The sequence below is a fragment of the Frieseomelitta varia genome, unplaced genomic scaffold (genome assembly GCF_011392965.1).
Source record: "Frieseomelitta varia isolate USP_RPSP 00005682 unplaced genomic scaffold, Fvar_1.2 scaffold_924, whole genome shotgun sequence".
In the NCBI taxonomy this organism is placed as follows: Eukaryota; Metazoa; Arthropoda; class Insecta; order Hymenoptera; family Apidae; genus Frieseomelitta; species Frieseomelitta varia.
Genome location: NW_025110728.1, coordinates 187,028 through 203,594, shown reverse-complemented (window position 1 = coordinate 203,594; position 16,567 = coordinate 187,028). Strand labels below are relative to the sequence as shown.

The 16,567-nt window shown below is 40.5% G+C and overlaps 1 protein-coding gene across 1 annotated transcript in view; it reads right to left on the bottom strand.

The window, feature by feature from the left end:
* LOC122537673 (BTB/POZ domain-containing protein KCTD1) overlaps positions 1–11,522 on the bottom strand; it is a 43,630-nt gene extending 32,108 nt beyond the window's left edge. The window contains exon 1 of the mRNA XM_043671046.1: positions 11,271–11,522. The gene's annotated coding sequence lies outside the window, so the exon portion shown is untranslated. The remainder of the gene's footprint in view (positions 1–11,270) is intronic.
* Positions 11,523–16,567: the final 5,045 nt, after the last annotated feature.

Sequence of the window (16,567 nt, the reverse complement as noted above, 5' to 3'; positions counted from 1 at the left end):
CGTGACTATTTAAAAAAAAAAAAAAAAAAAAAAAAAAAGAAAGAAAAAAGTGAGACGTTAGAGTTAAGACGGTGTCCATCGAACAGCGTCCTTGACTGACAGAGCACTTCCTTCTAGCGAGCTTTCGCGCTGACCTACATCCGCCAGTTCGCGAGTGACTCGTTGGATTCGTTGATTGAGGGCCAGTCAGGAATGGCACGGTAGTTATTACCGAGTTTAATAAGCGTCGGTGTGCTTTCACGAGATAGATGAAGCCTTCTTAGTTCATCGTATGCACGTCGGGAAGATATGATGTAATGAAGATGAAGAAGAAGAAGAAGAAGAAGAAGAAGAAGAAGAAGATAAAGAGAAAGAGGAAGATGGAGAAGGTGAAGAACCAGACAGGAAGGTGTCGCGTGTAGGCCATTACGTTGAATTTGTAGAGGGTAGAAGGAGAATGTGAAACGATGACGAGCATGCTGGATTTATAAACGTTTCCTTAAAGAGGTAATCGAACGGAAGCAATTTTCCTTGATGAGCAGGGATTTTTAGCATAGGAGTTACTTGAATTTTTGGAGAACTCCTTTCTGACGAAGGAGCGTGAAGGAATTTATTCCTGCTACGATTTGTGATCAACATCTAAACTCTAGTTCACTATCGTCGATTAAATATATGATATAATTTTCGTTTACAATTTAGAATCGTTACGTTTGTACGTATCACAGGAAGCAAAATGTCAGGTTCTTCGAAGACTTCATGACGGTATTTAAGAAGAATTTAAGGATAATGTGTTTTCGCGAAATTAGCATTTTTATGAATAATGTATGTACCTACTGGTTATTTTCGTAGTTCTTTGCTATTTGGTAGCTTCAACAGCTTTCTTCTGAAAAATTTATCGCGGCAATGTATCCTTGTCAGTTTTCTGTGAAGAAACATTCAATTCTTTGTCACGGTCACTCTCTCTCTCTCTCTCTCTCTCTCTCTCTCTCTCTCTCTCTCTCTGTAATAGAGATAAATTGGATAGACAAAAGGAGGCAGTGTCACCGAAACAATGTAACGCGAAAGGAACGAAGAGGCGATTTGTGTGTTCATTGTCCCGCGATTACACGCGTACGGTTGCACAAATAAGATGAAAAATGTGAAAAGAAGAGAGGTTGATGTGGCGTGAAGAGAGGAGAGCTACGCACGAGCTACGGAGAACACGAGGAAAGGAAAAAAAGGAAGGAAGAGACGAAGAGTGGCTTCTTTCTTTCTTTGGTGCATGCACGTCGCTCTCGATAGCGGATGGTCCGAAGCGCGTGCCGACCGGTTTGGCTTGCGCTCGCAGTTACCACGAACACTTACGTAGGTAGTCTGAAATTTATCGATGCCACGGCCTGGCACGTAGTCTTGCTCATCCTTTCAGAGCGTACGCCAGCGCTTGTCACTTAATTCTCGTTTAGAGGAGGTTCAATTAAGCCCCGATACATCATGGAAGGGTAGCGGGCATCGCGGCGCAATCGTTCTTCTATTAAGGGAACGTGAAAACGGCTGTTATGTGTTTTCTTTGCTTCGCGAGACAAACTGCGTGACAAGTACTTACTTACTTGTGAGATCTTGCCGATCTTTATTGATCGTAAATAAGAAAACATCCGTGGGGGTTATTTTTACTCGCGTGTTACTTCGTACGAAAAGTTTCTTCGCTGTTGAACGCATGGAATTATAAAAACGATGGAGGTATTAATTTTCACAGTTTTTACTTCGAATGGGAATATTCATTCGAAAATAATGAATTTATCGTGCAATATAATAGAGTTGGTTTTATTTATCTTGTCAATGAACGTGTAAGGATATATTTCACACTCAAAGACAGGATGTAATACGCTATTACCTTTCAAGTTAAAACATTTGCATACAGACCGAGTATCAATTACCAATACAGTCCTTGTTTTCAATCGGACTTACTATAATTCATTTTACATAAGAGTCAACTCTCATTGACACATCCTGTAATCGTCAGCATAATTAATAAGCGTAAATGACTCTCACGAGCTCGGTACACTAGAAGATAATAAAATACGACGTACAGAACATAACAATCCTCCTAACTACTTTTAATAACTTCTCGCTAGTAATTTATATCAGCTGTCAACTTTTTCGAGCAACTTTCTTACGAGTAAAATTACTCGTCTAGAAGTGTTGCTTCAAAGATAAATGTAAATAAGAAGTTACTCGATAGTTGCGACTGTGAACGTTGCAAAGGTAGCGTTATTAAAGCTAGTTAGCGAGTAATACGGCCATTAGTTTAACTATGCACTCGGTATCGGGCAAAGTTGTTCTAATAATCGGCTAACTGTACGCCGATAAAACGAATTACACAACTTTCAACGAATCATTACAGGTAGTTGAATCTCGCGTGCGAAAACAGCCCGCACAGTATAACCACACGAATGATCGAGTGCGAGAGTTTCGTGTTACTTTGCCAACAGTTAGGCCATTCTCACGTCGTGATGTGCGATCGAAGAACGGCTAACGGTCACTCGCTCATTCGCCGGCGAGTTTTCCCTTCTCGCGACATTAATCTTTCGTAATCCCCTGGATTAGAGCGAGCCTCGGCTACGCATTGAAAGCTCGGAACGTTCGTCAGGTTTGCACCAGGTTTGCATCCTACGCGTGCTTAGTGATTTACGGTATACACGCCGATAAGGTTTAATCGCGTCAACTCTATCCGACAGGATGGAATTTATCCGCGTCTCGTGTTTTTCCACCCGAAAACTGTCCGCTTCGCCTACGAGAAGGTCTCCCTTTTATTGGCGAATAAATTTTCTGTTCGAGTTTCTATATTTTTCACTGATCGCGACAGCCGCTTGCACGCACACGTGCACCAACCAGCCACGATGTAAATCTCCCCTCCAACCTGAGAAATCTTGAACATTCCGCGTATCTGAATGCGTATCTTGTGTTGGTGTTCGTTGGAACTGTTACTCGGATGGAATATTCTTTGCTCCGTTACACGTTTCAGGGATTTTCTTATTACGTCGTATTTTGATATTGATCTAAAGACGAGCGTCAGTGTCAATAATTAACGTGTTTGCCCCTAATATCGTATGCTCTGATATTAAAATATATTATACAAAAGAACTTGTAAAAATACTTAACAAACGACTGTACTGAACGTTTCAACAAGACTTTATAAAGATCGTTATACCATAGCAAGGGGTTAACAAACTCTCCCTCTGCGCCAGCAAATATAAATTACTCATCACGCGACGGTACACCACGGTGTACTCGAGCCAGCAAAAAGCGGTTATTATCGCTCAATTATACCGCCAACGCAACATGCGCAGGGTAACATCCTTAAAAACCGATCGAACACGATCCTCGGACGTGTTCTCTCGACACGACCCGAGGATTACAACGAGTTTTATCGGCCTAACAGGACATAACTTCGATCGCCGTTGATTTTTCATTCTCGCGTGCCAACGTTGGCACAATGCGGCGTGTCCTAAACGCTTGTCGCGGATCCCATGCACTCCTCCGTGTCCCTTTTATCGTCGAATAAATCCGTCCGTTCGATTTCCTTATATTTCAACGTTTGAGGTCGTCGGCTGGCAGGACACGCGGTAGGATACACGAGGTCCGAGAAGGATGTTGGCTAAGCGGGCGAGAGTCTCGTTCGCGGTGTAAATCTCTCTTTCTCGTTTGGTTGTGTTCGTCGTGCCTGATGGCAATACGTTATGCCGTGGTCAGATACCACGTAGGTATATCTACCTACGAGGCGGTTGCACGCGTCGTTACTTAGGCTGCTCGACGGCAAGCATTCAGAGAGGCAGTCAGGCCAACGGCTGCCCACGTAATACGGCTCGGCTGGCCGAGTGCACAAGCTCGAGCGGAGAGACTCGAGGAGGCACTCCCGACACGCGCCAATGCATGTCTTGCTCCATTTCATCCTCGCCTATTCCCACCACTTACTCACCTACTTACCCTACGAGACGGAAACTCTGACCGAGACGTGGCACGCTGTAAAGCCGCGGACCGGCCGAGATTGGAATTTCATGCGGCGCAACACGCCTCTTGCAACACGCGTCAAACGCGACCACCAGCCTGGCCAGCTGTGTCTGCGGCTTCGATCGTCGATCGTGTTCGCTTCTATCCATTTCCTCGTGATACATCTCGCCTTCGACCGGCGAAACTGCTCGCGCGTGCATTTGTTGTTTTGATGGTCCAGCGTCTTGAGCGGAGTGATTTTTCACACGATTGCGCGGGCGATTCTGTGCAAAACGGATTGCATTTAAATTGAGATTTTCAACTCTATACGACGAATGACTCTTTGTACGCGTGTTGCTTTCTCTAGGAGTTAATGCGAGAAGAATTTCATTCCTTATGATTTCACCTTCGCGCCACAAAACGGATTACTCGTGGATTTGTTGCTCGTTGATCGACAGCTGAGCATTCCGCGTGAAGGGATTCTTAGAAGGATTTGCATTTGTGTAGGCGACAATTTTGAAATGATTCCGTGTACGCGAGTCATTTTAATATCGAGACGTTTTAAGGTTCTATTTGTCGAGCAATTTTCCCTAAATGTACACATGGATAATTGTGTTCATTGAAAGTTTGTTTCCAGAACATTTACGTCCGTATGAAAGATTCTACGTCTTAAGAATCGGATAAAGAAAACGCGGCGGGATTTATTATGTAAATGTGAAAATCTTTAGATAAATCCGACAAGTGCGTCGAAATCTCTGATATTGATGTCGTCTGTCAATAACAGATTAGAAAAGGATTTAAAGATGACCGTGTCCCCAAAGTGACAGAGCTACAATTTGGAGATGATCGAGAACATTTGATGGTCGAATCGACGTAATCCTGGTGTTTAATCCATTGGACAAGATGCGAGGAAATGCTACGCGGTCGGTGGTCGTGATTTTATTGCTTCGCTGAGGTACAAACGATGCAACTATATATCGTTGACTAGTACTCGGTTGTTTTGTAACCATTGCTGTTGCAACGTACATTATGCAGTTAAGGTCTCCCTCACGATCCTCGTTTGAGGAAGATAGATTGATAGTTGTACCGTGATCGAGCGGCACAACTACCGTAATTAAGCTGGTAATTGATTTATTGACAGACGATTATTTTAATTGGGTTGTTTCATATTTTTGCATAACACATTCCCGGTTGAGAATTTAGAGTACGTTAGACTTTCGAAAGAAATAACGACTTCTTGACGAGCAAATGATGAATAAAAACGACGAGTAAGATCAAAATTATAATTACAATTGTTGTAGAAGAATTTTTTGTTATATTATTATATATATTATATAAATATTTTTTATTACATTATTATATATATTATATAAATATTTTTTATTACATTATTATATATATATTATATAAATATTTTTTATTACATTATTAATATATATTATATAAGAGTACGATGAAAAATTTTGTTTCTCAGAGAGAAGGTTATTTCGTCGAAAAAGTAAAGGGTGCTTCGAATGTTCCAAGCGGCAGCGTAGCATAATGATTAACGTCGGTGAATGGACGAATTCTTCGTCGTATTTCGTTGTCAAGCCATAAAACGGCGATATCATCGAACGTTTCATTAAAATCTAAAAAGGGAAATGGCGTAGAGGAGCTGTTTGATTTGTCTCGATCGTAAAACCCGATAAATATCAAAAGAAATCGGCTCTGCTACCGATGATTAAAATCTCCTCGATTATAATCGCTAGACATTTCCAGTTTCCTTTCAGGTTGATATTAATATCGTTACGTACGGTCGATAGCTTATTATCGTTCATTTTATTCAATTCCCCTTTCCTTTCGTGTCTGTTGAAAAAAATTCCCCGGATAAAATATCGTGCCACGCGAAAAACTCGGAGATTTCAAATGTCCAGGTTGTACAAACACAGACATGGTATATGCGCCTCTCGTTTTTTGGAAAAAAAAAGAACGGAAAAAAAAAATGTCCTTCCCCAACGCGAGCACGATCGTAGCTAGAATCCCTCCCTTTCGTTAGTTAGACAGGTTGAAAGCTCTATTGTCCGCGGGTATAGTTAATGGAAAAGACACAGTTAGATTATTAAATTCCTTAGGCATTAAAATTCATGTATCTTGACAGCTGTTTTAATTTACGTTACTGCACTTCACGTATTCTGCAATTCGTGATATATATTATAATTGCCGTGATATTATTACAATACAGTAATGTTAAAATAAAATTCACGTGTGAAATTCTCGCTTTAATTAAATATAATTAAACGTTTCATTATTATTCAACGTACGAACACTTTTAGACTTTCAGGATTATCAGGAACAGTCTCCACATACGTGTATATATCAAAAACTAATTCAACGTTCTTCTATTCAAGTGTCCACAAAACAGAGAGAAATTATTCTCTATAGTTGTTGCGAGCATTGCAACGACGTTGTTACGAAACAATAATATTCAAGCAGAATGCACGTTCAATGAAATATCACTGCCCAGCAGATGCTGCGCAGGTTAGTTGAAACCTCGATAAACCTCGAGACCATTTTCAATTTCCAAAGACAGCGCAACAAAAGGGTTAATGTTTTAATTTACTCACTGGGGCTATATCATATTCGTGGACTATAACGAACGGGCACACGCAGCGGTCTGTGGCGCGCGGATCACCGGGGCCCCGATATCTCGGACAAGGGAAAATATTTACGGGAAAATTTCGCCGTGGGTGGCGCGGCTTCATGAATAATTTCGGTCCGCAGGAGACTCGTCAGCCGTCGGCTAGACGCCCCGAGCGCTCGGTTCTAATTACGGCAACTGCAGAGCTCGTCTGCGCCTCCGGCGATCCCTCGGGTCAGTTTCCAACCTCTCTCCCCCCACCCACCCTCCCGCCGCCCCGTTTTCCTACCCCAGCACAATTTCCACAGAGTCCACATCCCTTCCACATCCGTTCTCTGAAATGTTAGCGAGCGCTGTACCCCAGCCTTCTCTTCCAACAGCCTCGAAAACCACCCCCTTTTGCCATCGACCCCATATACCCCGTCGACTGGCTGATGCCGCGGCTCCGGTAACCGGTTACAAAAGTTTTCACCACCTGGAGTCTTCGTCGCGCGTTTTCCAATTTCGAGACGCGCCGCGATCCCGATATTCCAAACAGCGCGATCGTCCCAATCCGGTCGTATTTCCCGCGGAAATTCGCCAGAATTCGCGCACCGTTTCGTTTCCTCTTCCTTTCTATTCTGACGGAGTGTTTTGCAGGGTGTTGTTCTTCTTCGTTCCTCTTCGTGTTGTGAAAGTGTAATATAATTTGAGGTGAAGCGATTGAAGTGACTAAACGGCGAGAAGAGATTTCAATTTTTAGTATACGAAGATTTCTAACAAACTCTGAACTGACGTATTTCTTTTTGCTAAGTACGTATATTTAGGCAGATGATGTTTCAGTATTTTTAGAGAAGCTTCGATGTAGGAAATGGGGAAACTATAGGAAATGATTATTCTGGAATTTTGCAATGACTCAGAAGGCGCAGCATTGTTGAATGATTCATTATATTCAAGCTGTGGAATTATTGATCGAAACTAATTTAACAGATGATGACAAATAAACGCGAATTATATTGAAAAGAACATAATAAAAATACGATAGAAACAAATCGATTACAAAGACACGATATTCTCCTCATTGTTAATTAAATATTTTTCACCTTGTACAAATCGTAACAAGTATTATTACTACCCACGATTCCATTCTACACGTTCGCGTAGATTCTACATCCTCGAGAAACATAACTAACTAAGAAACGAGAGGAGAAATCGAGGGTAAACGTATGTATGTATGTATGTATGTATGTATCAGTCCTTTATGAATGAAAATTGCATCACGGTGTCTAATTAGAATAAGAAATCTTCTAACCGGATCTCGCTAACGCAATATCTGGAATATCAAAGCAAAACAAGTCGTTGGTAATTGAAAGTTACTCGATATCACGATTGTCAGGCTCGTGACTGATACGAATCTCGCCACGGGCTAACCGGATCTTCCCGGAGAAAAGAAACGATACTCCCCCTAGGTTCGATCTGTTTGGAGAGCCGATCGCGCGGAACGATTGAAACGAGGAGAACTTTCGTAGCAACAACGCGTCAGAATTCCCTTGCTAACGTTAAATTAATGGATACCAGTAAAGAGACACGCGGAAAACATATCGCTGCGGCAGAAGATAAATCGCGTTCACCGTTTCGTCATTTTCTGCCGCGGTTTCGAGAGGAACGTGCTTCCCTCCGACGCCGCGCGCGCACCGTTATTTCGCTTTGTCACGGATCGCGCGTCTCCGAATGACAGCACGGTAATTATTTCAGATAGCGACGTGTCTAAACGAACTGGAACTGTTTCCTTTCTTCCTTTTCTTTTCGTTTGTTCCTTGAGCGCAGCTCATACCTGCTGTTGGTGACTGCCAATTCATCAAACGAGACACGTAGCATGTATTATTCACTTTATGTTGTACATAAATATGTAGGCAATTATACATTCGATGTATTTCTTATTATTTTTGGATTCTAACCAACCTGTTAGAATATACATTTTTCGATAAATGCATAAAATGTATAAAATCCTTGATGAACGTTCGAAGCTTGTTGTCAGAGTCTTGATACGGTTCGATCGTTCGCCCATAACTCTCGAATCGCCTCACGCGAGAAAATTTAAGTGCTCGTGTCGCCGTCGACGTGGCTGTTTCTCATAAACTCGCGTCGATCACGAAACGCTTTGATGTTTCAGAGCTCTCCTCCTCTCCTCCTTTCCTCTTCCTCCTCCTTTTCCTTATTTCTTTCGATTTTCTCCAGCGTGTTTCCTCTTTGTCGAAACAACTTCCTGCGATTGAACGTGACTATGTAGGAAAACGCAGCGCGAAATTCGTTTCATGATTTTGTGAAGTTTTGAGGGAACGATTGTTTATAACTGATTCATCGAAGATTTACGCGTGCAAACGAATATTGTCGAGTTTCGAAAATTATGATGTGCACGAGATACGATGTCGACGATTGTTGCGATAATAAGCAAGGATTTAATGTTTCTTCGGACAATTAAATTAGTCGGGTATTACTTGGCGACACTTGCCATTTGTAGAAATATTGATGTCTACGTCATTGACATCGAAAGTAAACGCCCAACGAATTTCAAACGTCAAAAGTTATAAAAATCTTTAATAATTAATTAATCTTCACAATCGAGGAACGATAAAAAGAAAACAAAAAATAAGAATGACGTACTGAATTGTGTGTTATAAAATATACAAAAAACGGTCTTTCAAGCAGCTTTCAAAGGCCTGCACAATTCCAAGGCTTTCGAATATTCTTGTGTTAGTCCCCATGTCTCGCCTGTGACAAAAAGGAAAAAAATTGAAAACGCAACTTATGCAAGGCCTTCCGTGTCTCGAGTTAGTTCAGGAGTGCATTAAGCTCTCGAAAGCGGATTCCGCGCGACGCGGCACAATATGTCACTGTTGAGAACGCGAGATGCATAATTGATCATAAGCATTGTTCGATGACGCCGGAATGCAGTCAACGATTGAGCAATTTCATTGTGCCTTCGGTGTTCTGCCTCTCCGTGCACTCTGTAGGCGAGTGTTCAAATATTGCCAGTCGATTACGCTTTTTCTTCGACTCTATAAAGTCGCGAGGTCATCATCCTATCGACACCGGTGCGTTTCGCGCGTTTTCTCCAAGTTCTTCGCCGCGTAATTACCCACGGATGATGTTAGTTTCACGAGTTGTTGGATAATTACGTTTCGAACGAGTGAGTCGTGAGGTGTGATACATGCACAACAGTAGTTACATAAAATATTTCTACATATTTTTATCTTCTAACGAAGCATTTTCAGAAAGTATTAAATAATACGAACTTTAAAATAAAAATATTAAAAAACAATTTAATATTCGATACAGTATTATAGATAATCAAATTTTTCTTTATTATTTAATTGTTCCACTTTTGATGCAAATATAGTACTCGTCTTAGAACTTTTGAGCGAGGTGTATCTAGAGTGTCTCACGAAAGTATTCGAACGTTTATAATAGAAGAGGTAAGAAATGCATATGTCGTATAAAATATTTTGAAATTTTATTAACACTCTAATATGAGACGATTAATTCGCAAATTAACAATTATATTCGTAAAATTTGAAGTTACAAGTTGTTACGAGATACTGTAAATATTGAAGATCTCATTCATATAATTATAATTTATTTTAAATTTGATGAGATGTAATCATAATAATCATGTCTTACTACAATATTAATAAAACATCAAAATATCAAAATTAATATAATATATTCGTAAAAAGTTCCTACAAGTATTTGAATATTTTCGTGAGACACCATAATTGGATGTAGTTAATTAGTGCATACAGTATTGCACAGTACATGATATTAAATGTATCTAAATATGGTCCGTATCAATACACAATTGATTTGTGTTTATTATTTCAAAGATGATTCATTAACCACTTGCTCTGTAATAATATCAATTTACATTCATGACATGTAAGAATTAAACATAATGAATATTAGCTAGATCACTACAGTTTCTATATTAAATTTGTAATTATTTGAATGTAAAATTTAAATAATTTTCTTCTTTAGATAGCGTTAAAGTGCTAATATTTCGTTCTTACTTTATATTTTTCGTCTGAATGAACTGAGAAACTTCAGTATGTCAAAGTTGTGGGAAAGAGAATTCGCAAGACTGAGAATTGATTTTGTTAAAGTATTATTTTGTAATTCTGTGTCTATGCATCATGATTATGGAAAATGAGGGAAGGCTTCCATCACAAAAAGCTACATATATTAACTAGCTTGTATAGAAATGATTAGTATCTGGTATCTAGTCGTGTGATAAATTGTTCATTGGTAAATTAATTGCCGATCGACGCAGAAGCAAAACTAATCAAGCAAGTTGCAAAGAAACGAAGACCGCTTTGCTTATTTAATAGCTCTGTAAAATTATTCTGATATTCGTAGATACTGCTTCTTTCCCTTTTTTCTACAGTTAACGTCTGGTCAATAAAATTATAGATACATAACACATTTGGTACATTTCATGCATAAAATATTAGCACGAGATTATTAATATCAGCACAATTATAGCATCGAAACATTTTTTGAATCACTAGTAACTGTGTTACATCGAAATCGTATTTTTAAAGTACCGCGTTATTGTAAAAACGTTATAAAATTGTTTCGAACATCCACACTGTCTAATTTCTCTAACAGCTCGGTCTAAATGACCATAGAAGAAAAAAGAAAAAAGAAAAACATAGAACAGCCAAACACTCACCGCTTTTGACACGTGGGCTCCAGGTTGACGGTTGTTCTCGTGTCCACGGCGATGACTTGAGAAAAGAAAATCCTCCGAGACTCCTCACCAGCAAAGAAACAACTCAACACTTTCTTCGAGCCACCGTGGAGGTTACACTCGTGTGTGTCACGCACAGATCCACGTGGTCACGGTTCACGTGTCTTCTTTCGGCAAGTAAAACGAGCGCGAGCCGCGTACGACCGCAGCTTTAATGGGACTAAAGTGTCTTCGCCAGCGTCACAGCGTTCGCGCTACTTCCACCACCACTTCAACCACCACCACCTTTAGCTACTTCGACGTCGACCTTCCCCTCTCTGACGCCTCTCTCTCTTTCTCCCTCTCTCTGTCTCGCTCTCTCTCTTTCTCTCTCTCTCTCATTTTCCCGTTCTCTCGCGGCGTTGGTAAGCGCCGTGAGCTTGCAATCCTCTTCACCCTCGAGGTCATCCCACTCTACTGTGTGTCAATTGGCTTCAGCCCCGTCGGACGCCCGCGGTCAATTCGATATTCACGGTTATCATCGTTACAACTTCCATTTATTACGTTTTCTTTTTACACAATTTCTTTATTGCCAACTTACGCTCCAACAGGAGATGACTCGAGCTGCATCTAATACTCGCGAGATAGATACGGATACGGTTTTATTTGAGCAAAGTCCACTGCATGTTTTCAGTATGAAAGATCAGAATTACCGCTACGTGTTGCGTTAAAATATTTTTATTTGCGATTCATTTTAATGGACTTCATACATCATCAAGTATTATTCTTTTCATGTTGGAGTTATGAAGGAAATCTGCAAGCATTGGACAGTGCGATCCTAGTCCGATGTCTTTTGTTTCTACTCGCGTCTATCGATCTAACAAACTAAAATCAATCACACGATTGATTGTTATCCTTCCAGATAGATAACCAACAGCGCGTGTTTTTTTCATTCCGCTTACGCACAACTTCAATTTCATTTGCCCGGCCGTTGAGATCTCAGGTAGAAGTAAATCGTCGAGCAACTTTGTTGCGATGCAAATGAAATTTAATCAACGTAGCAACAACTTCATCCCGGCTTTACCGCCCGAGGTGTCTCACCCCGCTGGTGTTTCGATCCCTTAATCCGATGTCTAGCTTCTTTAATTTAGATTATCGCGTTCGTCATCTTGTTCCTCGTTCTATTTCTTCGGTACTACTCTTCTTCTATATCTCTCGAGGCGTTCCTCCCTTTTGATAACCGCCCGAAGCGCGATTCGGCTCTTCGAACACGCGCACGTAGGATCCCGTCGTTCGTATATCAATCGGTTTTCCTCCTTTTTTGCATAGTTCGTTCGCTCGATGCTTCTTTCCTACGGTTCGTATTAAAGTAAGAACTCCTGAAAAATCGCTAAATCGTACAGGGTGAAGAATGAGAATTCTCCTCCTGTGTTTGGAGATCGCGGTTCTGAACCGTACGCACGTGTTAATCCTTAATTAGAGTTAGCTCCTGACTTTTACTCATCACTTTTACCATTTCTCTTTGAAATTCCTCCAAATGAAATCCATTTGCTTCGATTGCTTGAATCAAATTTGAATGCAATCACTTGTTACATCGATGGTAAAGGTGTACACACAGGCGCAGATCGAGGGAAGGGAGGATGAAAAAAGTGGCGGAAGCGGGGGGTTCGCGCGATAAGTTACGTCCTCGAGATTGCGACCTCGGCGTCGTGTAATTTTTCCACCTGGAGAAATAATTTGTCCGATAAACAATTTAGATAAACGGTGCTATCTATGCGTCTCTCTCTTTCTCTCTCTCTCTGTCGTTTATTACCGCCTCGCTAATAACAATAATTTGCGAATCCACCTTTAAGTTAACTAATGAGATATTTAGTATGCACGACACGCCCGGCCCCCGCCGTTCTACTCACCCGTTCATTTACCTCTTTAGCTCGGGCCAGGAGGAGTCGCCGGTAATTGCACGCTATATAAATTATCCCGCAAGAAGCATCCGACGTCCGTCATTACCGGCTCGCTCGGCGATATTGTCGCGTTTCCGAATGATTGGTGTGAATAAAAGCAATCGATGATTTCACGATTGAAATTACTCGTGCCGGCGAGTAAGTTGTCCGGGAGATTTATACGAAAAACTGGATCGACACGCTTCGGGCCGTTTTGCGGGCGGTTTTATCCCCGGGACGGATAATCTTGGTCTTGGCAGTACATCTTTCGCTTCCCTTATTAAATACAGATGTACGCGTCTTGTCGCTCTAATCTATCTTTCTGATACTATCTACACTGCGGATGAAAAATTCCGAATGTTTCTTGTTTCTGTGTTATACACAGGTAGATACTGAATTTCCTACTTTTTAAAAGGCAAAAGGAAAATTAACCACTGATCACAAATTACAGATTAACGATTACCGAACGTAATCACGATTCATGTCATGAATTGAAGATCATGATCGCCACGATTACTTTCAGTAACTTTTGAATTAAAAAAAGTAAATGATGTAGCATAGTATGATAATCGGAGAATAATCAATTGCTACTCAACTCTGACTCTGTACGTGCATTTTTGAAAAATGAAAAAAAAAAAATCATTCACGACTAACCATCGATGCTAAAGTCTCAAAAATAAACAGGACTCCACGTAGGAGGCTTTGAGCGGGCTGATCCGGAGGTGCGCAGTCGACTCCGCAGCTGGAGCTTTTCCAAGCGTGCCTGCCACGGTCGCGTCCTCGTAAAGTTACAGTTGGTACTTCGCCGATACGATTGGCCATCGGCCATCGAGAATAATGGGGCAGTTGGCGAGGGCCGATATAAAGGGAACCAAGCCTCGGCTCGGCTCCGGTGTCTGTCGTATTCGTGTTGCCCGCGGCTGAAACGGCCACGGCCGACAACATCGTTCCAGAATGCCTCGGGCACTTCCAAACCCACCGGACGATGCTGCTCGCATACGTAAACGCTAACTTCGTCAGGGACAAAGTGACGCTCGTGTACGTAACGGTGGATCGAGCCACGGATCCTGGACAACGAAAGAGAGCAGAACGTGAAGGGTGAGGAAGAGGAGGAGAAGGAGGAGAGGGTTACTTTGCCATTTCGAGGCACATTCGAAATGTCCAGCGATCGACGACCATCCACGGTGTTCGTTTTTGTCCACGGCTTTTTGCCACGGTTCTGATTATCCAGCGACTGAGAGCACGGCCAGTGTCCGGAATCGATTCGCGATCTTCATCAAACTAATCGACATTTGGAAATCATTCGAGGAAGCGACTCGACGTTTCCACCATTTTCCACCACGAGATTTGGTCGAATGGATATTGGTTACCTGAATATTGGTTTCATTCCGTGGTAATGATGGTTGAGTATAATCGTTTTGATAAGAAAATATTGCAAAGTAGAAGCTCATGGTATTCAGTTATTTCGTAAGCAACGATATCGTTTTTTTTTTTATTATTGGAATCAATTCTGAATTCTGGGTTTATTCTTTTTAGGAATCAAAGGTTATGTAAGAACGTATGATTATTATGGAAGAGAGTTGACTGTGATACGAATTTTTATAAATTTTGATAATTATACTAGTATTGAATTATTTTCTTTTGCACGTTTAAGTTTCTTTAGAATTCTATTAAATATTTGTTTTTTGATTGTTGATAAATATTCCCGTATATTTGTACTTCATTATCTTTTTCTCTATTAAATTTCCTGTTTCAATTTTTCAAAATTCCCACAGTAACTACTCCCAATAAGTTTTAAAATTAACTCTCAGAAAAACCGTATGAAATTGGAATGACCCAGTAGTTCATTCGGAATTTTAATCACGCGATTCGGCTGAGTGGTTTGTTCCGTGATTGAAACACCGTATCGTTTTAATAAGAAAATATGAGCTAAAGAAATTCTTGGTATTACAGTTATTTGGAATTTTTTAATGCTATGATCCGATCGAATGGATATTGGCACTTTCGGTTTTAGCAAAGGTAGTCGCTGAAACGTTGTATCATTGATAAAGAATGGTGCTGTTCGAGACTTTTATGATAGTTTATGCGCATACTCGTTTTTATGAAGAGGTTTTTAAGGGAGGCTCATCGAGGTATGGAAGTTTTTGCGAAGGATTTTTGTGATAATAAGACATAGTATGTGGAGTTTGATGAATTCTTGGAATTTTTGGTTGCTAATTAATTATTAAAAGATTTTTTCCTTGTTGCCAGGTAGACGCATAACGTTTTAGTGATGTCGAGCACATTGTTTTTGATCGCATTGTGGCGGATTTTAAATTCGTTTTTACACCAGTCTAGCAGCACAGCGTGGAGAAGAAACCTTCTAAAGAACCATAAAGAGGTAGCGCAAACTAACGAGATGTTAATTAATTAGCGCAAATAAAGACAGTTTTTTGCTACTTAGGTTTTCCTTTTTGACGGATTGTATGAGTCATTGTGAGCCAGAAGTTCGTATAAATACAAGATCTGTGTTAAGTAGATCTGGAACGTTACGTACAGACATATTCAGGTTTACTAACTGCGGAATATAAATTCTATGCTTCAGATTAGACTGTGAAAATGCGTTGCATAGAATGTGCAAAGAATATGTAAAATATCCAGAATAGAAATATTAATTACAGTATTTCTATGTATAACACATTCCATTTGTTTAATCATATTCGTGAAATTTAAACCTAAAGATTCATAACTAATCATTCAATTGATATGTTGCAAGGGTTTACGGTTTTATCACTTAAAATAACATTATTTAAATTATTATCTAGTAAGTACGAGAAACGAAACGATTGACCCTGACGGTGATATCAATCAATTTAGCTTCCGTACGTCTCACGTAAAAATCAGGAATCAGTATCTCCTATGTGGTCGTCTTCATTTCTCTGATTTTGCTTCGCTGATCGATTATCTCATCTATAAAAACATACAAATGGTATCGACGGAGCAGATAACATTTTACGATCGTTCTTTTCCAGCGCGAAGAGACGAATGTATCTTGAATCGTCGAATCAACTACCGTCCACGGTGATGGATCGATCGATCCAACCATTCGGTCGTCACAACCCGCGATAGATATCGCCGGAGATCGCAAGAAGAGGCAAACAGATACGCGCACGATTCACAGAGTAGAGACGATCATATCATCTGCTTTCACTCGTTGCAGGACCGGTTTCTGGATTGCGCGCATCACGGGTATATTCATTAATTAGACTGCGGATATTTACGCACTTATAGGAAGCTAATACAACCAGTTATTAACAGTACAAAACAGTACTTCTCGTATTGTTTAATTTTATTCAGCTTTAATGTAAACATGGCATTTAT